Genomic DNA, 23,137 nt, shown 5'->3' on the forward strand with positions numbered 1-23,137 from the left:
CGACTATTACACCTACGGGCTACATTAATTCGAGTTCGAATCATTTACTCGACTATTATGCCTATCGGCTATATTACTTCGAGTTCAAAATCACTCACTCGACTATTAGGCCTACGAGCTACATTACTTTGAGTTCAAAAACATTTACTCGACTATTACGCCTACGGGTTACATTACTTCGAGTTCGAATCATTCACTCGACCATTATGCCTACGGGCTATATTACTTCGAGTTCGAAATCACTCACTCGACTATTACGCCTTATGGTCTATATTACTTCGAGTTAGAAAGATTCACTCGACTAATAAGCCTACGGGCTACATTACTTCGAGTTTGAAAACATTCACTCGACTATTACGCCTACGGGCTACATTACTTTGAGTTCGAATCATTCACTTGACCTTTACACCTACTGGCTATATTACTTCGAGTTCGAAATCACTCACTCGACTATTAAGCCTACGGGATACATTACTTCGACTTCGAATCATTCACTCGACTAATAAGCCTACGGGTTACTATTACTTTGAGTTCGAAATAACTCACTTGACTATTACGCTTATGGGCTACATTACTTCGAGTTCGAATCATTCACTCGACCATTACACCTACATGCTATATTACTTCCAGTTCTAAATCTCTCACTCGACTATTAAGCCTACGGGCTATATTACTTCGAGTTTGAATCATTCACTCGACTACTAAGCCTACGAGCTACTTCTATTTCGAGTTCGAGCAAGCACTCACTCGACCATTATGCCTACGGGCTACATTACTTCGAGATCGAAACATTCACTCGACTACTAAGCCTACAAGCTATTTTTATTTCGAGTTCAAGCAAGCACTCACTCGATCATTATGCCTACGGGCTATATTACTTCGAGTTCGAATCACTCACTCAACTAATAAGCATAAGGGCTACATCACTTCAAATTCAAACAATCAGTCAACTCGACTACTAAGCCTATGAGCTACCTTATTTCAAGTTTGAGTAAGAGCTCACTCGGTTATAAAGGCTACGAAGTCCAAATTCAATCAAATTGCCTAAATCCTTGTGAAAACATTCATAAGGCATGAATAAAATCTTCACAAGGCAGGAAACAAAACAGAAGCAAGTCGACAAAAGAAAAAGATATTTTATATATACAAGATTGTTTACATGATTGATTACAACATAGAAACTAAGGGATAAGTTTCTTGGTTATCTCTGGGAGCGGTATCTTCTCCATCGGGCTCCCCCCCATTCTCGGACCCACTCTTACTCCCATCATCGTCATCATTATCATCATCGGAAGCCAAGGCTCCAGCATCAGCTTCAAGTTCTTTAGCCCTTTTTATCTCTTCAGCGAGATCGAAACCTCGAGCATGGATCTCCTCGAGGGTCTCCCTCCGAGATCGGCACTTAGTAAGTTCAGCGACCCAATGTGCTTGAGTATCGACGATCTCGGCTGCCTCTCTTGCTTGGACCTGGGCAGCTTCAGCGTCGGCCCAATATACGACCACGAGTACATCCGCATCAACCTTTGCCTTTTCGGTGTTGGATTCGGCCTTGGCAAGTTCAGAGGCCAACCGAGCCTTGAGCTCCTCTATTCTTCTTGCTTGAACCGAGATTTTCTCCTTCATACTTTGAAGTTGGTTTTCGGCTGATGATAATTGAGCTCGAGCAGTTTCTTTTTCCGCAGCAAAGCGGTCCATACCTTCTTTCCACTTCAAAGACTCCGCCTTTATCTCATCGACCTCCTCACGGAGTTTCCCGATCATCTCAATTTTCTGCTGCAGCTGTGAGACCCAAAAATTAGCCATCATTCTGGTATCGATTCCATAGGCTTTTAAAAGTATCATTACTCGTTCGGACAGATCGGTCTGATCTTGGTAATACTTGGCCAACTCAGCTCAGAGGTCTTTTATTTCCTTTTCCCTTTGCCCTAAGAGGAGCTTAAGGTCGGCCTCATATCGACACAGCTCAGTTCGGGATCGATAACATGCTTCTCGATGAACTACCGCCGCCTGCAAAGATAGAAGAAACAAAGTTAGAAAAGAAAAGCAAACATAAAGGTAATGCCAAATAATTTAAGGCTTACCTGATTCAAAGCATGTTGCACTTTGTGAAAAAGATCCGATGTGTCACTTGTACCGGTAGTGTACTCGACACCGGTAAATAGGTCACAAAAAGGATCTTCTCCATCATGAGGCCTGTCTAGTTCGAGGGCCCCTAAAGCTTGGGCTTTTCGAATCGCCCCTGCGGAAAAAGAAGGGAAGGTGGGTAAGTCTTCGATTGCTACTATCCCAAGTGAATCACTTGGAACATTATCTTCGGTTCGAAGAGATTCGGGGAGAGCCCTTTCAGACATATCCCCCATCCGTTGGCTTCGATGGGAAGCATATTCGATCTCTAACAACTCGGGGACTCTGCCCAAAACTTTCTCCGATATATCCTCAGTTCGAGGCAGAGCCTTATAGACCACCATCGATCCAGCTCCCTGTGGAACGTCGATGGTCTTCTTTGTTTGGGCCGCGAGCGCGGACCCATCATTTTCTTCTTCTTCTTCTTCTTCTTCTTCTTTGTCCCTCAGATGCAGAACTGATTCCACGGTCAAAGGAATGGTATTCTTGTTCGGCTTATGAGCCGTCGTCTTCTTCGATTTTTGATCTTCGGGAACAAGGGCTCTTTTTCTCTTATTATCTTTCACCGGCTTTGGGACAGAGGCCTCTTCCTCTTCCTCGATGGACGAGGGCCTCAAAACCGCATCTTTTCCCACACCTACATACGGGAATTTTTATTAAAGTGTATGAAAAGCATCTTGTTCGAACTACCAAAAAATATGAGAAAGGGGCTTAACATGATTTTTGGCCTCCCATCGGCCCTTTGACAAGTCACGCCATGAGCGCTCAGCGTATGAGGAGGTCAAAACTAGATCCCGTACCCAGTTCTTAAGATCGGGCACTGCGCCGGGCATCCAGGGAACCGTTGCACCACAAAGGGGGTAATATCGGTGATAAAGGAAATGAAAGGACAAAATAGTAGGAGATAACAACATAATTACACTTACGCTTCATGTTCCACTCCTCGGGAAAAGGAATCTTTATGGCCGGAATCAGGTCTGAAGTCCTTACTCGAACGAACCTGCCCATCCAGCCTCGATCCCTATCCTCGTCTATGCTCGAGAACAGAGCCTTGGTAGCTCAACGTTGAAGTTTTATTAACCCTCCTCAAAAAAGGCGAGGATGGTACAATCAGACGAGATGATCGAGGGTGAAAGGCATCCCCTCGATTTTGTTCACAAAATATCGTATCAAAATAATGATCCGCCAAAAGGAGGGATGGATCTGGCCTAGAGTTATTAGGTATTTACGACAAAAATCTATGATAACGGGGTTGAGGGGGCCTAACGTGAAAGGGTAAGTATACCCTCTTAAAAACTCTCTCACGTGAGTAGTAATATCCTCTTCGGGAGACGGCACTACCACTTCTTTGTTCCCCCCGTTACAATCTTTTTTTATCTGCTCGATATACCCTCCGGTTATCGAATAAATATATCTCGATACGGGCTCACATCGGCCAGGAACTGGCGAACCTTTATCGGGTTTGAAATCAGAGGTAAGAACACACGCCGCCGGAACGCACTCCTCAGGCCGTGGATCCACCAGTGTTTTGTCTGCGGCAGATTAAGAAGAAGAAGCTTTCTCTTTTTGGGGGACGGTTTTTGATGTCTTCACCATTTTTAGATTTAAAGAAGGTGACAAAGATTTGGTGGTTTAGAAGAAGAATTTTGCAGAAAAGAGTCACAGATCAACGAATAAACTCAGAAGAGACGAAAAAGAACTTAAAATATCTTCTGAAGATTGAAGAAGTAAAAGTGATAAATGGTGGACGAAAAGGCTATTTATAGGTTGAAACAATGACAGTTCAATATCAGCGGTGGCCGACCACCGTTTGACACGCATTAAATGCCTTGGTAAGCTAAACTGACAGACAGCTATCACAGACGTCATGGTCGGGCTCGATGCAAACGACAGCGCTTATCCAATCGAGCCATTGAGAAATCATATCGTTTCTCACCACATCCTTCCCGAGAAACGAGGGGACTATCTGTATACGGTCGAAATAGATTTCGGCCTTCGTACGATTGATCGAGGTCAAAACATAATGGATCGAAGAAAGCCTTCGTAATATCAAGATGGGTTCCAAAGATGGTATGAACGAGCTTTAGATTTCAGGTATAGGTCGAACACCGAGTTCGAAGTCACTATCGAGTTCGAGTCTGAATCGAACTATGAGGAGATGATTTCGAGCTTAAGGGGCAGAGGCCAATCGATACCGAGCCCGAATCATCACCTGATTCTGAGTCAACATCAAGCTCTAGAAGCAATACCGACCAGCATCGAGGCAGATCGAGCTCGAGCTCACAGACAAGATCTGTTGCAAACACACTAGGGGAGAGAATCTCGGCAGAAATTAGGAAAAAGTTGATTTATCATGGGTTCTCCAATAGGCATTTTTAATTATATCTAAAGTAGCATCCTCCACTATAAAGATGATGGCTACATTTCTGTAGAGGGCAGTTTTTTGGCTTACATTGTATTTCAAGCACCATATTCTCTTATTCAAGAGTTACTCTTTTAAGCTTCATAAATTGATTCATCTTGCTTAGTCCTAAAAATCATCTTCTTTACAACCTTGTTCATTTTGTATTCTTTACAATTCATATTTGATATTTCTATTTATCCTTACGATTTGTATTAATCTATATCACATATCCTTAGAACTACGTACAAATTCAACTCCATCTGTTTTTCGGGTAAACACTAATTTCCTGTGGAACAGAAAATACTACAACTAGGGGTGTTCAAACCGAACTGGAAAATCGCACCAAACCAAAAAGTCAAACCAAACCAATTAAAAAATTCGATTAGGTGGTTTGGTTTGATTTGGTTTGGTATTGAGTAAAAAAATTCGAACCAACCCGACATATAAATATATAATTTTTATATATACTTTTAAGATTTTATACAGAACTTTCTTTAGAAAATATCTAGAAATATTTGGGATTCTCTCATGGTACGTAATATTTAATAGAACTATGAATTGCATCCATATTATTTACGTTAAATAATTAGTTGTATCATCACTTTCTTATCAAGTGTTATTGAAATGCGTCAATCTCTTTGTTCTTTCATATTCATATGTCAAAATCTGTTAAATTCATACACCTTTTTCGAATTTGAAATAGTAGCTCGATAATTTTAAAATTAACTAGAACATATCATTATTTAGGTTTCATATTGATTTTATGCTTAATTATTAATTTTTAATCAACCTTGAAAGCGTACATCAATAAAAAATTATTGTTAGGTGACTAAGAAAATAATTATCATGTGTTACTAAAAAAATTCTGCCATAAGAATATTTTAATAGATCATATGTTTGTCAATTTTTTTAATTTTTACTAAACATATATTCACTTATCAAAACTTTATCTATAACTTTAACGAAGTAAGATTGAAATAATATTTATGTAACAAAAAACCTCGAAAAAAAGACAAAATCGAATCAATCCAAACCGATATAGTTGGTTTGATTTGATTTGATTTTGATAAAAATCAAAACCAACCCGGTCCACAACCCTAATTGCAACAAGTGATCAATAGTTAGTAGTCACATATTTTCGTGCACGAGCGCCTTTAATTTGACCAAAATGATGGCAAATACAATTTTTTTGTGTGTCAATGCCAAATAGGCAATTGTTGATGATCAACAATTTGCGAGTGTGTTGTTGAGATGGAAACATATATTATTACTCGATCCTCAACATGCGCAACAGCAGCATGCTTCATATTCTGGAAAATAATACCCCCATCAATTTTCAATTATCAATTAACAATGCTGATTAAAATAGGCTTCCAGTTTTTTTTTTTTGGGCACTATCAGTGCAGTTTTTAGGAGAATAGACCACACTGCCTCCCAGGGATTGAGCTAGGGGTGGAAGGGGTTTCATCCAAATTCCCTTAGTCAGAAAATTACATTGTTAAAACCTTTTTTATGTAAATATATTATATGTTGAATCCCCTTTTCCTCGCGTGTTTATTTTTTTTATTTTTTAAATCCCTTTAGTTAAAATACTGCCTCCGTCGCTACTACCCCTCTCCACTCCGACACTCATTCACATAACATTTGGGGCCGGGGCAGAGGTTATTCGGTTGATAAAATAGAATAAATCAGATTATGCAATAATATTTTTATCGAAAATAGAACTTTTTACTACTTAATTTAGTGATGATAGTGTCATTCTGGTTTCATAGCCAGTTGGTCCTCTCTAAAGGGAAAACAGAAAGAAAAAAAAAGCCAGTGCTGATCTGATGAGCTTAATTAAATTATTTTCGTTCTGGATTTTACATTACCAATTGAAAAAGCAGTAAACGAGATCCTTGCTTCTTTGTCGGTTAATAGTTGGGCAGCCATCTTACATTTTCACGTCTTGATCGGAGTAACGTGCATCTGAGTTAAAATTGCTATTTTCTAATACAGTATAACGTGTAATATACAAGCATACCCGTGTAGCCCACCCTTTTCCAAGGAAATGGTAAAAAGATAAAAAGGAGAAAAGAAACAAAATTAGAGATCCATAAAGCTTATAAGCACAGTTCTGTTCAACTCATTCTATTCTTGAAGTTAACATAGTTTTGTACTGGAGTAGGAAGAGACAAGGAAGGTAAGGTAGAGGTTAAAATTAATCAGATCGGGTTTAACTTTGTATATAGTGATGACAGAGGCAGATATAGGATTTAAACTTAATAGTTTCAATCTTTAAGATTTTTAGTATTGAGTTCAATGTATTTTTAAAATTATGGATTCAAATATACTACTTATTGCAATTTTAGTGAATTTTTACATATAATATATATTCCGCTATTGGGTTAAGATGAATTCGGTGCCGCAACACTCCATGCACCTCTGACTGATGGTGTAAAAGAACTCTTACATAACAGACGATCAGCCATAGAAAAAGGATTAGTAACATATAGAATAAGGGAGGTTTAATATGTATTACTCCTAATAGTGTAAATTGTTTACACTAGTATCAATATATATAAATTAAATTAAATCAAATAAGATAAGTTTAGGGATCGGGGGAAAGCCCTGAGGCAGCGGGATATGTAGTTGAAAGGAATAAGAATAATAAATATATAGGAGATGATAGAAGATGTACGTACAGCGAGAAATGTTGGAAAAGGAAGCCATCCTTTCCTTCAAACTTAGGGTTTTAGATTTTACAACGTAACAGTCTGCAAGGAACGAGACATTTGTCGATGGTAAATGGTTAATGTTCCAAGGTTTAGATCCCACAAGACAGTTGGTCAAACTTGCTATTTCGTGACTATACAAAATTTTAATTTATTTATTCTTCTCATCAATTCATGTTTTAGTCAAATGGTGTATATATATATACCCATAATATTATAAGAAAATAACGTTGTTGTAGTAAAACATGGCATCTTAGCTTCACAATACTTTCAACAACGGCATGTTATACATATAAAGAGAGTTATAATGTAAATATAATTAAATCGTATATAAGCACCTACAAAGGTTTTTCTTTTCGTTTTTATTTAGAATTTAGAGACGTGACAGTGGGTTGCTCTAGTGGTGAGCACCCTCCACTTCCAACGAAGAGGTTCTGAGTTTGAGTCACCCCAAGAGCAAGATGGGGAGTTCTTGGAAGGAGGGAGCCGAGTGTCTATCGAAAACAGCCTCTCTACCACAGGGTCTCCCCAGACTCCACTAATGGAATTATATTGGGTTGTTGTTGTTGTATTTAGAGACGTGACGAAATTCAAAAGAAAGAACTCCGTGTAAAGGGTTTTTTTTCGTGTGAAACACATCATATAATAAAGAACTATATATGCCTAACTCTTATTTTTCTGTACTCTTTCCTCTTTCTTTTTGTTTTAATTTTTTTTCTTTCTGCTATATATAGTGGAGATCTATCACATGCAAGACAGACCCCATGTAAAAGGAATTAGACTACTATTATGAAACTTGTGCAATTTAAGTTTTATTTCGTGTAAAATTTTACACGCTCAATAAAACTTAATCTGCTTAAACTGTTTCAACGTTGTTTTCTAAGTATTAACTCATATATAGAGAGAGCCAACATTAAATTAACCTATAATAATTTTAAGTAACAACAATATGTTTTATATCGTTAGTCTTAAAACTCTTCTAAAAGTGGGATAACCCCAAAAAGCTATCGAAGGCAACAAAGTGCTTGTATTCTACAGCTCGTATTGGGATCCTTAGCTGACAAAAGCAAACACTGACATACTGTATAATGCAACTAACACTTCATTCAAACAATTTGTAGTATCGAATTCACAAAAATACGTGTGACACATAAAATTATACGTGTTTACCCGAAAAATTGGATAAAGTTAAATTTGTGTATGGTCCTAAGGATACATGATATAACTTGGTACAAATCATAGAATGAAATAGGAATATATATGTTCTTGACAAATGGAATGAAATATAAGGCAGAGAAAAAAAAAATGTTGATGAATAAGGCAAAGTAAATGAGCCAAAAAAAGTTAATCTCTCTCAAGTTGTCTTTGTTACAATGCCCCCATGCTTACAAGGATTTCCCTCTTTATAGTAGAGAGATCCTACTTTATCTATAATAATAAAAAATATATAGTGGAGAATCCATGATGAATTGTCATTTTTTCAATTCCCGCCAAGATTCTCTCCCCTAGTGCGATTGCAACGGCTCTTGTCTGTGAGCTCGATACTGACTCGGAGCCCTGTCGGTATTGGATCGAGCCCTCGGTCTTGGTTCGAGCTCGATTATGACTTGGAGTCTCAAAATTCGGAGTGAATGTTGGTCAGTCTATGCATCTTCGATAATATTCGCTTTGACTCGTAGTTCGATTTGGACATGAGCTCGATATTGATACCGATCTTGTCATTGATTGGTCTTAGAGCTTGAAGCTTGACGTCTTTACTTCGGACCTCGACCTGTCGTCATGCAGATACCCTTTGATCTAAGTATTATCATCTCGACCAGTCCATACGACTGACTTAATCGGTTTTGACCGTACACAGATAGTCCCCTCGTTTCTCCGAAAGGATGTAATGAGAAACGATACAATTTCCATCAGTACGGTTATACGTACACTGACGTGTGCATCGAGTTCGATCGTGATGTATGAGATAGCGGTCCCGTCAGTTCCGTTTACCGAGGCATTCAATGCGTGTCAGGCGATGGTCGGCCATTACTGAGATTGAACCGCCACCGCTTAACCCATAAATATCCTATTTGAATACCATTAATCACTTTTACATTCTCTGATCAAAATTTTCTTAGCATCTTCCCATATTTTCTAAATTTGTTTGTGTGAAATTTTCCTTCTGCGTTTTCACTACGAAAAATCTTCCTTTGAAACATCATACCCCCTTTTATTCCTTTCTTTTAAGTTCAAATAAAAATGGTGAAAACATCAAAGACCGTTCCTCAAAAAGGAGAGGCCTCTGCTTCGCAGCCTGCCGCCGATAAAACACCGGCGGAGCCACGGCCAGAGGAGTTTGTTCCCAAAACATGCCTTCTTACCTCTGATTTTAAGCTCGACAAAGGCACGCTGGTTCTCGGTCGATGCGAACCGATATCGAGATATTTATGCTCGATAACCAAAAAGCAACTTGAACAGTTGAAGGCAGATTGTAACTGGGGCAATAAGGAAGTGGTGATTCCGACTTCCGATGACGATATTACCACCCATGTGGAAGGGTTCTTAAGCGTGTATACCTACCCGTTTACGTTAGGATCTCTCGACCCTGTTATCGTTGACTTTTGTTGGCAATACCAAATAACTCTAGGCCAGATTCATCATTCCTTTTGGCGGATCGTTATTTTGATTCGTTTCTTTGCAAACATGATCGAGGGGATGCCTTTCACCCTCGATCATCTTATTAGGTTGTATAGTCCCCGCCTCTTTCGAGGCGGATTGATAAAACTACAACGCCAGGCTACCAAGGTATTGTTCTCGAATATAGACGAGGATAATGATCGAGGTTGGATGGACAGGTTTGTTCGAGTGAAGACTTCGGACCTGATCCATGCCGAAAAGATGTCGCTCCCCGAAGAATGGAATATGAATCGTGAGTGTACTCTGTTGTTTTATTCTATATTGCCTTGTTTCTTTGTTTGTTTTCTTGCCGATATCACTTTTGTGATGCAGCGGTTCCTTGGATGCCTGGCGTCATTCCTGACCTTAAGAGCTGGGTACTGGCTCTAGCTTTGAAGTCCTCTTACGCCGAACGTTCGTGGCGTGACTTGGAAAAGGGACGATGGGAGGCGAAAAATCATGGTAAGCCTATCTTTCATGTTTTGGGAGTTCGAACGAAACGTTCTCCTTATACTTGATCGATTTTCTCGTGTGTAGGCCTGCGCAGAGATGCAATTTTGAGGTCCCTTCCTGGCGAGGAAGAGACCTCGATCCCAGCTTCCGGACCGCCGGAGGGAAATAAGCGGAAAAAGGGCCTCTTCTTCCGAGAATCCAAAACCGAAGGCAAGGTCGACTCGTAAGTCGAAGAAAAATACCATCCCATTGACCCCAGAGTCGGTTCAGCACCTAAGAGATGAAGATGAGGAAGAGGAAAATAAGGAGTTCGTGCTGATAGCCCGAACAAAGAAAACCACCGATTCTCCACAGGCAGGTGGATCGATGGTGATTTATACAGCTCCAGCCCATACCGGGGGTATATCGGAGAAGGATTCGGGTAGAGTTCCTGAGTCGTTGTGGATCGAGGATGTTTCCAATCGAAGCCAACGGATTAGGGGTGTATCCGAAGGGGCTGTTCCCGAATCTCTTCGAACCGAAGGGAACTCCCCAAGTGACTCACCTGGGGCAGCAGCAATCGAAGACTCGCCCACCTTTCCTACTTTTTCTGAAGGGGAGATTCGGGAAGCCCAAGCTTTGGGGGCCCTCGAACTAGACAGGCCTCATGAGGGGGACGATCCTTTCTGTGGTCTTTTTACCGGCGTCGAGGATGTTGCTGGTAGCAATGAGGAATCAAATTTTTCCATGGAGTGTGACAAGCTTTGAATCAGGTAAACCTTAATTTATTTTGTTGGTATTATCTCTCATGTCTATTTTTCTTTTTTCACTTCGTTTCTTCTCCCCCCGTAGGCTGCGACGACTTATCAATAAGCATGTTCTCGATCCCGAGCTGAGCTACACCAATATGAGGTCGATATCCAACGGGTTACGGAGGAGAGGAATATCCTTAAACTCCTCTTAAGGCAAAAATGAGAGAAAATCAAGGATCTCCGAGCTGAGTTGACTAAAGCGATCAGACCGATCTATCCGAGTAGGTAATGATACTATTAAAAGCCTATGGGCTCGACACTGGAACGATGGCTAATCTTTCAGTCTCACAGCTGCAGCAGAAGCTTGAGTTGATCGGGAAACTCCGCGATGAGGTTGATGAGATAAAGGCGGAGTCCTTAAAATGGAAAGAAAATATGGATTGCCTTGCTGTAGAGAGAGATACTGCTCGGGCCCAGTTGTCATCGACCGAAAATCAACTTCAGATCCTGAAGGAGAAAAGCTTGGCTCAAGCGAGGGAAAAAGATGATCTCGAGGCTCGGTTGGCCTCTGAACTCGCCGAGGCTAAAAAAAAACAAAGGCCGATACAGACGCAATGGTGGTTGTTTACCGGGCCGATGCCGAAGCCGCTCAGTTCCATGCGAGAGAGGTTGCTGATACCACTCGAACTCGAGCACATTAGATGGCCGAATTTGCCAAATGCCAAATTCGGAGGGAAACCCTCGAGAAGAACCATGCTCGGGGCTTCGATCTTTCTGAAGAGATAACAAAGGCAAGAGAGCTTGAAGCTGAAGCTGGGGCCTTAGCCTCCGATGACGACGACGACGACGATGATGACGGGAGCAAAAGTGGGTCTCAGAGTGGGGAGGAGCCCGATGTAGAAAAGACTTCTTCCGTAGATGATTAGGTTCCTTTGTAAGGCCCTGATCGGTCGTTTTGTAAATATTATTATGTATATAAAGTCTTTTCTTTTCCCAGCTTGTCACTGTTACCATTCTTATGCTTAGTGAGGATTTTGTTTACTTGTGTTTTATGAAAATGTCCAGCCCTTAGGCTTCATGCAATTTGCTTGAACTCGAAGTAGCATAGCCTTTAGGCTTAATAGTCGAGTGAGTGATTGCTCAAACTCAAAGTATTTGTAGCCCGTAGGCTTTTTATGGTCGAGTGATTTGCTCAAACTCGAAGTAAGATAATCCTTAGGCTTAATAATTGAGTGAGTGACTGTTTCGAACTCGAACTCAAAGTATCGTAGCCCGTAGGCTTTTTATTATCGAGTGAGTGATTGCACGAACTCGAAGTAAGATAGACCTTAGGCTTAATAATTGAGTGAGTGATTGCCTCAAACTCGAACTTAAAGTATCGTAGCCCGTAGGCTTTTTATGATCGAGTGAGTGATTGCTCGAACTCGAAGTAAGATAGCCCTTAGGCTTAATAATTGAGTGATTGATTGCTTCGAGCTCGAACTCAAAGTATCGTAGCCCGTAGGCTTTTTGTGATCGAGTGAATGATTTCTCGAACTCGAAGTAAGATAGCCCTTAGGCTTAATAATTGAGTGAGTGATTGCTTCGAGCTCGAACTAAAGGTATCGTAGCCCGTAGGCTTTTTATGATCGAGTGAGTGATTGCTCGAACTCGAAGTAAGATAGCTCTTAGGCTTAATAATTGAATGAGTGATTGCTTCGAACTCGAACTCAAAGTATCGTAGCCCGTAGGATTTTTATGATTGCTCGTATCAAAATTCTTTCGATGGTGGTTGGCCTTTAAGCCTGTTTGAATCATGAAGTAGGAAGATCTTTTCAAAGTATGAGATATCTGAAAAGAAGTAGTTTTCCTTTATAGGTCATTATACATGTGTTTGTATCTTGTGCCAGGGTTCGGCCAAAACTACGTGGGCATGGTTCGTTTTGACCATTTGGCCCTTACACGTTTCTCTATCGAGACCCTGTCCGATATGAATTTGATATGAAACAACTCTCTTATACCGAACTTGATTTATTCGATGGTAGCCCCCCAGTATTCGAGGTTGATTATGAATGAGCCTCAGATACTATTGATTTTCCCTCAGGTAGCACATAGTTGTTGCCTCGTTAAAAACCTTGCCGGAAAACCTATTTGGGATAAAAGCCGATTTAAGAAAAAAAGAGTACAACACGTACTTTGAAACCATAGGTCTTGATGTCTTTTGTCGAATTCCTGCAATGAGTTAATGTCGAATATATGTATATAGACGATAGAGAGGAGAAAATCATACCTTAACAATAATATCGTTTGAGAAGCGATATGTTCCAATTGTTTGGTAATGGTTTTCCATCCATTGTTAAAAGTTTATAAGACCCTTTCCCAACTATATCGAGGACTTGATAGGGTCCTTCCCAATTTAGGCCTAGCTTCCCTTCATTAGGATCTCGAGTGTTGATGGTGACCTTCTCAGGACCAAGTCTCCGGCCATGAAATGGCGGAGGTTGGTTCTTCTATTGTAGTACCTTTCGATTCGTTGTTTTTGTGCAGCCATTCGAACTAGTGCCACTTCTCGTTTTTCATCTAATAATTCGAGGCTAGTATTCATAGCCTCATAGTTCGACTCTTCCGATGTATGTCGGAACCTTGCGCTGGGTTCCCCGACTTCGATCGGAATTAAAGCTTTGGAGCCATACACTAAGGAAAATGGAGTCGCTCCCGTACTGCATTTAGATGTTGTCCGATATGCCCGAAGGACTTCAGGCAAAATTTCTCTCCACTTTCCTTTAGCTTCGTTCAATCTTTTCTTCATATCTTGGATGATAGTCTTGTTCGTTGATTCGGCCTGTCCATTCCCACTAGGGTGATATGGTGTTGACAATATCTTTTTTATTTTATGATCTTCGAGAAATTTTGTCACTTTACCGCCGATAAATTGCTTACCATTGTCACATTTTATTTCTGTTGGTATCCCAAATTGACACACGATGTGATCCCAGATAAAATCTATAACCTCTTTCTCTCTTACCTTTTCGAACGCCTATGCTTCAACCCATTTAGAGAAATAGTCAGTCATAAACAAAATGAATTTAGCTTTACCTGGGGCCAATGGTAGAGGGCCGACGATATCCATTCCCCATTTCATGAATGGCCATGGAGAAATGACTGAATGAAGCTGCTCTCCGGGTTGATGGATTATTGGTGCAAACCTTTGATATTTATTGCATTTTCGAACGAACTCCTTAGTGTCATTTTCCATGCTATCCTAGTAGTATCCTGCTATGATGATTTTGCGAATTAGTGGTTCGGCGCCGGAGTGGTTTCCACAAGTGCCTTCATGGACCTCTCGTAAAACATAACCGGTGTCTCCTGGTCCCAAGCACACTGCCAGTAGTCCGTCAAACGCAAACGGGGTGACATTGAAAGTATGGTCTTAATTTTCTAGAGACGCTTATCAGTGCAAGCACCAATTTCTCTAAGTGTGGATATCTAGTTTCTGCTTCCCCTAAGGTTCAATTTACATAATAAACAGGAAATTGCATACCTTGCTCTTCTCGAACTAGGACACCACTTACCGCGATTTCCGATACCGCCAAGTATAAGTAAAGCTTCTCATCTATTTTCGGAGTGTGAAGTAGTGGTGGGCTCGATAGGTACCGCTTCAGTTGTTCTAGCACATGTTGGCATTCCGGGGTCCAGGCGAAATCGTTCTTCTTTTTTAGTAGAGAGAAGAATTTGTGGCTTCGATCTAACGACCTTGAAATGAATCGGCCTAAGGCAGCTATCCGTCCGGTTAGCCTTTGTACTTCTTTCATATTATCCACGACGGTGATGTCTTCGATGGCCTTGATTTTGTCGGGGTTGATCTCAATTCCCCGATTCGATACCATGAAGCCAAGGAACTTGCCCGATCCAACCCCGAAAGCACATTTCTCGAGGTTGAGCTTCATGTTGTATCTCTTTAAGATTTTGAACGTTTCCTGCAAATGAGTCAAATGGTCCCCTGCGCGCAGGGACTCAACTAGCATGTCATCAATGTAAACTTCCATCGACTTACCTGTTTGTTTCTCGAACATTTTATTCACTAGGCGTTGGTAAGTAGCTCCTGCGTTTTTTTAGCCCGAATGGCATTTCATTGTAACAATAGGTTCCATACTTAGGGATAAATGAAGTTTTTTCTTGGTCCTCCAGGTTCATGCGAATTTTATTGTACCCGAAATAAGCATCGAGAAATGTGAGGATCTCGTGGCCGGCTGTGGCATCGATCAAGCGATCGATGCTAGGCAGTGGAAAATAATCTTTGGGGCATGCTTTGCTTAGATCTTTATAATCTACACTTATTTTGAGTTTGTTCCCTTTTTTGGGACTACAACCACATTGGCTAACCATTCGGGATATTTTACTTCCCGAATTGACCCTATTTTGAGAAGTTTAGTTACCTCATCCTTTACAAATGTGTGCTATACCTCAGACTGAGGTCTTCTTTTTTGCTTCACCAGTTTGAACCTAGGGTCCAGGCTTAGCTGGTGCGTTGTTATCGACGGTGGGATCCCCGCCATGTCTAAATAGGACCAAGCAAAACAATCTATGTTATCAATAAGAAATTGAATAAGTTTTTTCCTGAGTTTGGGGTCAACCCCGTTCCTAGGTATACCTTTCTCTCGGGCAGATGTTCGATTAATATAACCTGCTCCAACTCTTCGATCTTTGACTTGGTGGTGTCGGAGTCATCGGGGACAATAAAAGCTCGAGGTGTCGGAAACTCTTCCTCATCATCTTCTCTTTCTTGCTTCACCGATTCGGTCGAGACTGGTGGCTGTGATTGCTATTTAGTTTCTCGTTTATCTTTTATGCTTGATCTTTCTGAGGCAGATAACGTTGGTAACGGTGTTACTCCATTGACTGCAAATATTTCCTTTGCAGCATGTTGCTCCCCGTATACTATTTTCACACCGTCTGTCGTAGGGAATTTCATCATTTGGTGGAGAGTCAAAGGTACTGCCCTCGTACTGTGGATCCAAGGCCTTCCGAGTAGGGCGTTGTACCTCATATCGCCTTCGATTACGTGGAATTTGGTATTTTGGATGGTTCCAGCCACATTCACAGGCAGAATAATTTCCCCTTTAGTTGTTTCACTGGTCATATTGAAGCCGTTTAAGACCCGAGCTGCGAGCACGACTTGATTTTGCAAACCGAGATGCTCCACTACCCAAGATCAGATGATATTCGCAGAGCTACCTGGATCCACTAAGACACGCTTAACTTGAACTTTATTTAATAGGATAGAAAATACCAGAGCGTCATTGTGAGGTTGAGAGATTCCCTCGGCTTCTTCAATTCCGAATAATAAAGCGCCCTCGGGTACATAACCTCGAACTCATTTTTCCCCTGTGGCATGTATCTTGCCGTGTTTGAGCACGGGTCCTTGTGGAGTATTGACCACACTGATGATCATATGAATGATATGCAGAGGTTTTTCTGGTTTGTCTTCTTTGTTGGCATCCCTTTCTCTGAAGTAATTCTTGGCTCGGTCACTGAGGAAATCTCGAAAGTGGCCCTCATTGAATAGACGGGCTACCTCTTCTCTTAATTATCTGCAATCCTCGGTCTTGTGGCCATGCGTACTATGATACTTGCACATCAAATTCGGGTTCCTTTGGGAAGGGTCGGTTTGCATGGGTTTGGGACACCTAGTATCTTTGATTCTTCCGATCGCTGATTCAATGCCCGATGCATCGACGCTGAAATTATACTCCGATAGCCGAGGTGCCTCTATAGGATCGGCATATTTGTCAAAGCCACTTTTGCTCATAAGCCCTCAAGAATTTTGTCCTCGATCACTCCTTCGATTGTTCCGAGCGGCATCGCGTGTTGAACCGTTATTTATTCGATCTGCGACGTACGGTTGATATCGGTCTCTGTTAGACCTTTGCTCTTTGTCGATGTCCCTTTGTTTTTTAATAGCCGACCTGTTCTGATGCATGGATCCGGAAGGCGCTCCTAACTGGTTGTCCTCGACCCTAATTTTTGACTGGTATCGGTTGTGTACATCCGCCCAAGTTATGGCTGGATACTCGATCAAATTTTTCTTCAGCCGACGTGATGCCATCAAAATTTGCTCGTTCAACCTTTGGGTGAAAGCTTGGACGGCCCAGTCGTCTGTGACCGGTGGCAATTCCATACGTTCCATTTGAAATCGGGACACGAACTCCCTCAGCATTTCATTTCCCCTTTGTTTACCTTGAAGAGGTCTGATTTCCTCGTTGTAACCTTTATGGCCCCAGCTTGTGCCTTTACAAACAAATCCGCTAACATGGAAAATGAATCGATGGAATTTGGTGGCAGGTTATGATACCAAATCATTGGCCCCTTCGAGAGGGTCTCTCCGAATTTTTTCAATAACACAGATTCGATCTTATCGTCTTCCAAATCGTTACCCTTGATGGCACATGTGTAAGAGGTGACGTGTTTGTTGGGATCGGTCGTACCATTATATTTGGGAATTTTGGGCATACGAAATTTTTTAGGGTTTGGTTTTGGGGCTGCACTCGAGGAAAAAGGCCTTTGCACTAATATTTTGGAATCCAACCCTTTTATTATTGGTGGAGCCCCCAGTATCTGATCGACCCTGGAATGACATGTTTATACTTTTTTATCGTTGGCTTCGATTCACTTTGTGAGCTCCTCAAGTATTTTAGCAATTTCGGGAGCAGTCCCTGATTCTTGCTCGTTTGACCTTACTATGGCTGGTTCCGTTCTGTGAGTAGTTTCTCGAGGTTGACTGGGCTCTGGCTTGCTTGGTAGCTGGGATTGGCTTTGCAACTGAGCTATCGCTACATGTTGGGCTTGTAACATTTCAAAGATCATAAGCAAGATGACTCCGATCTCCTCTACGTTGTGGGTGTCTCGAGCTACAGATCGAGTACCGCCCTGAATGCTTTTTTCCGGTTCGGAACGTTGGTTTGCATCAAAAGCCACCTGTGAATTGACATCTAGTGGTACTTCGGCTCGAATTCCAGGTACTTCGACCCAAGCTTCATCGACATCGTTAAGTGGCCTTTCGGCCCTGGGTATCAAGTTGTTCGTTTCATCTTGAAGGCCAACTTCGTTGTCGATAGGTAAAGCCACCAATCGAGGATTTGCCATTGCTGATTCGAAGTCGTAAACTGGTGTGTGTTACAGATTTGTATCAAACAACCATTGTTATCCTTAGCTCCACGGTGGGCACCAAACTATTTACCCGAAAAATAGGATAGAGTTAAATTTGTGTATGCTCTTACGGATACGTGATATAACTTAGTACAAATTGTAGAATGAAATAGGAATATATGTGTTCTTGACAAATGGAATGAAATATAAGGCAGACAAAAAAAAAAAGAAATGTTGATGAATAAGGCAAAGTAAATGAGCCAAAAAAAAGTTAATCTCTCTCAAGTTGTCTTTGTTACAATGCCTCCCCATGCTTACAAGGATTCCCCTCTTTATAGTAGAGAGATCCTACTTTATCTATAATAATAAAAAAATATATAGTGGAGAATCCATGATAAATTGTCTTTTCCTCGATTCTCGCCAAGATTTTCTCCCCTAGTGCGGTTGCAACGGCTCTTGTCTGTGAGCTCGATACTGACTCGGAGCCCTGTCGGTATTGGATCGAGCCCTCGGCCTTGGTTCGAGCTCGATTCTGACTTGGAGTCTCGATATTCTGGGTGAATGTTGGTCGGTCTATGCATCTTCGATAATCTTCGCTTTGACTCGTAGTTCGATTTGGACATGAGCTTGATATTGATACCGATCTTGTCATTGATCGGTCTTAGAGCTCGAAGCTTGACGTCCTTACTTCGGACCTCGACCTGTCGTCATGCAGATACCCTTTGATCGAAATATTATCATCTCGACCAGTCCGTACGACTGACTTAATCGGTTTTGACCGTACACAATATGAAACTTAATTACTGAGAAATTCATGTTTTCTTAGATAATACTTCAATTTTGTCAGCAATTTTAATCTGTAAAACTGGATAGAATTCTCCATATCAAACTAATTTGGAGATTTCAATTCAAGATTTATAGTTTTTCTGTCACGTCTGCTCTTTCTCAATGCATTTCTCCAAAAACTCCATGTTTTCTGAATCAGAATTAAGATACTGATCCAAATTAATTCATATTACGAAAGAGGTTGACAATAAGTTTTCTTTTAAATTGACGATTTGTCACTTTGTCAGGTGTTTCAAAAATGTCCACGGTCGAGTAATTAAGGGATTCCACACAGTAAATTATTTTACAATGAAGAGAAAATGAAAGATTGGAAAAGATATTTCATGTGTGGAAGACACCATGATATTGGTGAGTGAGGAGATCAGCAATCACTGCTTAATTAGTCAATCAAAAATTATAAATTTTCTGTTCCACAGTACGAAACATTTAGGCATTTATGCAATTATATCCATTTTTCCCTTGTAGTAGTGCCTTATGATAACCAACGACCATCACCTTTCCTTTTTCTCATTTGAGACTTTTTATTATAGTCAAAACCTAGAATCAATTACTCTTATCTATTGTGGAGATACTGTTTATAGAGTGATATGCTATCAAATCATTTTACATTTCTGTCCACACATACAAATTCAGACAGTGCTTAATTAGAGAGAGAAAAATCACAAAGAGAATATTGTCGGCTAAAAGCATTTGAGGCATGCATTCATTGATTTTATGTGTAATTTTGACTTCTAGATTCTCAATTTGCCATTTCAACTGATTAGTTAGATTACAGACTTGGCGACAATCATTGAGTTCATAGGTTAGTGTACGAATTTTGGCCACAAAATCGTATGCTGTAAAATTCTAGAATGAATGAGAAAGATACATGATCAATCTTTTTGTAGAAATATATTGCTTGGTTTTCTGTTTATACTTTACATATAGTCAAACAATCGTGAAATATGATTGTTCAAGTGTGTAGAGAACTAGCGATTGTGAAGTCTTTAGTTCGTGAGATGAATGGGGAGAGAAACATAAGGGTTTTGGGTATATATATATATATATATATATATATATATATATATATATATATATATATATATATATATATTTTTTTTTTTTCAATATTAATTTTTTTTAATTGTTATTTTTATATATATAATATAATTTTTAGATAAAACTATGTAGCATTACACCACTTGAGTCAAGGTACACCTGCCCTGCCATGTGCATGGTCAATGCCTTGGCTCCAAGAAGTTTTATCAAGCTAAGTGACATTGGAATATGTCAGGTAAAATAAGACTATAAGAAGGAGAAAAAACTCCCACCTTTATCTGCAAAGAGTGAGATCATAACAAAAAAGAAGAAAGGGAGGGTGGTGTGGGGGTAGAGAACAGAAATTGTTTCTTTTGGGTTTCAAACCAGTAATGCACTGTTCCTGAGACTTAACCAAAGTAACGTCATGCAAAGTATCAAGATAATGTCTAGTCATGCATTGAAAATTATTTACACAATCAAATCATCTATAAAATAATTATATGTAGTATTGTGTCATATAGCATTAATTAATAACATACTAAAACTAGTAACTAACATATTGTCACATGTTAAACTACATTTACTGTCACGACCCAAAACTCATAATAGATCGCGATAACACCTAGAGCCGTCGTTAGGCAAGCTCACAAATGAACCTACAATTTAATTACCCCTTTTTAACATTTAAAACAAAAGTTTTCTTTATATAAGAATGAAATAAGCAAGATCTCATGCAACCGTACATACTCTTTTCTCAACAAAATGCCAGCGTGATAAATACATCCACTGTAGTGACAGCAATGATAAGTACAACAGTACATAAATGCTAAAAGCCCCCAAAATCCGGTGCCACAAATGCATGAGCAATCTAGAGAATATACAAAACTAATACAACTACTGTCTGAAAGGTAATAGACAGAAATAATAAACAAAGTAGAGGGAAACTCCGGTGCTACAGATAGTAGCAAGGCAAGCAGCTCACCACTAAGTCTACATAGAAGTGCGGCTACGTGCCCGTGTGAACACTGGTAGTACTTATCTCAGTACCTGCACATTCAGTGCAGAAGTGTAGCGTGAGTACGGAAAACAACACGTACCCAGTAAGTATCTAGTCTAACCTCGAAAAAGTAGTGACGAGGGGTCGACTTGCCATTTACTAGAGGTCAAATAGTAATAGAAATACATAAAGTAGACATGATGAGTATATAACAAGTAGCAACGAAGCAAATAAAAGTAATTACTGTAATTCCACACACGAGTCGGTATAGATGGATCCATTTGAGGACGCGTATCTATAGTTTATAAAATATTTCCATTTTTTTCCAAAGTAAGAGGCTAAGTCGTTATCTTTATTAAAATCTTCAATCTCAGTCATAATCAAAAAAATTAATACACAAGATAGGTATAAATAGCACAATTAAAAGCATGCTGTGAATCTAAGTCTACCCGGACATATCATGAATATAGCTACATGCGGACTCTCGTCCTCATGCGTACTTAGCTCCTCATAACAGGTAGCACACAATAATTAATGCACCTAAGGGGATAAGTTCCCTTTACAAGATTATACAAGAGACTTACCTCGTTCCCAAGTCCACAAATCACTCTAAAGGCCTCAAGTTGGTGCCAAATAATCCGAAACTAGCCAAAGGTTGTACAAACTAATCAATAATTGTTCAAAAGCTCATAATTTAACTATTAGAGTAATTACCCAAACCAATTTGGAAGATTCCTAAAATTCACCCTCGGACCCACTTGCCAGGATTCCGAAAATGTTTGAAGATAAATGTTAACCATGACCTCACGAACTTAAATATATAATTTATTTTCAATTCCACAAGCAATTCCGTGGTCAAATCTCATTTTTATCAAAACTTAGGTTTTTCAACAAACTCCTAAAATTTTCATATTTTACCCGTTAAAATCTACCCATAATCTATGTATTTAACTTACATTAGGTAGAAATTACTCACCTTACAATGCTTGATAAAAACCACTCTCCAAGAAGCTCCAAATTGGGACCACACAAGTGAGAAATAGGAAAAGTAGGCCTAAGTCCCGTCTTTAAAATATTTTTTACCCAGTGGTTCTGATCACGCCCAACTATGCCTTATAAAAAGGACTAAGCAGTCGTTGCAAATATAATCCGGTTTACAAGTTCGGAGTCGAATCCCAAAGAGAACTAAGGCTTAACTACAGTTGTTCAATATTGCAAAGAAACACAAGTTCAAATAATTTTTTAGTTATAAAGATTTAATTTTTATTTCTACTAATTAACTAGCAAATATTATAAAGCAGTAAAATTATCAACTAACATGGATGAAATTCTAGACAAAACTAAGGAGGTCTAGAGTTATGATTTCCCCAATTGTCGGAATCCTTTCCGCTACGTTTCCTATAAATTTGCCTAAGTCTTCTCTACTAATCATGAGCACTCTAACTGTCGTAACTCTCTACTGAGTAATTACCATAATTTACTGGACATATTCTCCCGAATTACGCTAGCTGGCATTAAGTACAGCTCACTCAGATCGCACCAATATTTCATTATCCCTAATCCCACCTTTAAACCTCCGTATTGATCCCTCATATACGTTTAGGAGTGATGTTGTTCAACAATATGTACTATAATTAGCTAGAATGCATACTAAATAGGCACAGCTAATTGAGGGTCCTTCAATCAACCACAAGAATAATGTAGTTGAACAAATAGAGAAAATACAATGGCGAATCTATATTAATGTAATAAGAAAATCATCCTCCAATAGGTTCCATCAAAACCCTAGATAATAAATTAGCTATTCATAATAGTATGCATGACTACAATACTAGAATTCATAACCAATAATGAAAATAGGAAGAAGGAAGTGAAAAACTCGTAGAAGAATTCTCCGCCTTGCTCCTATTGTGTTCTTTCCTCCTTAGGTCGAATCCCCAGTCTAATGTTGGTCTCTCTGTCCAATCTCGGTCTCCCTCTCCAAAGTGGCGTTTTAGGTCTATTTATATGTGTAAGAAAAGACCTAAACATATAGGTCAAGTCCTAGTCAAACTAGGAGACGAAA

Source organism: Nicotiana tabacum, chromosome 4 (genome assembly GCF_000715075.1).
Source record: "Nicotiana tabacum cultivar K326 chromosome 4, ASM71507v2, whole genome shotgun sequence".
Lineage (NCBI taxonomy): Eukaryota > Viridiplantae > Streptophyta > Magnoliopsida > Solanales > Solanaceae > Nicotiana > Nicotiana tabacum.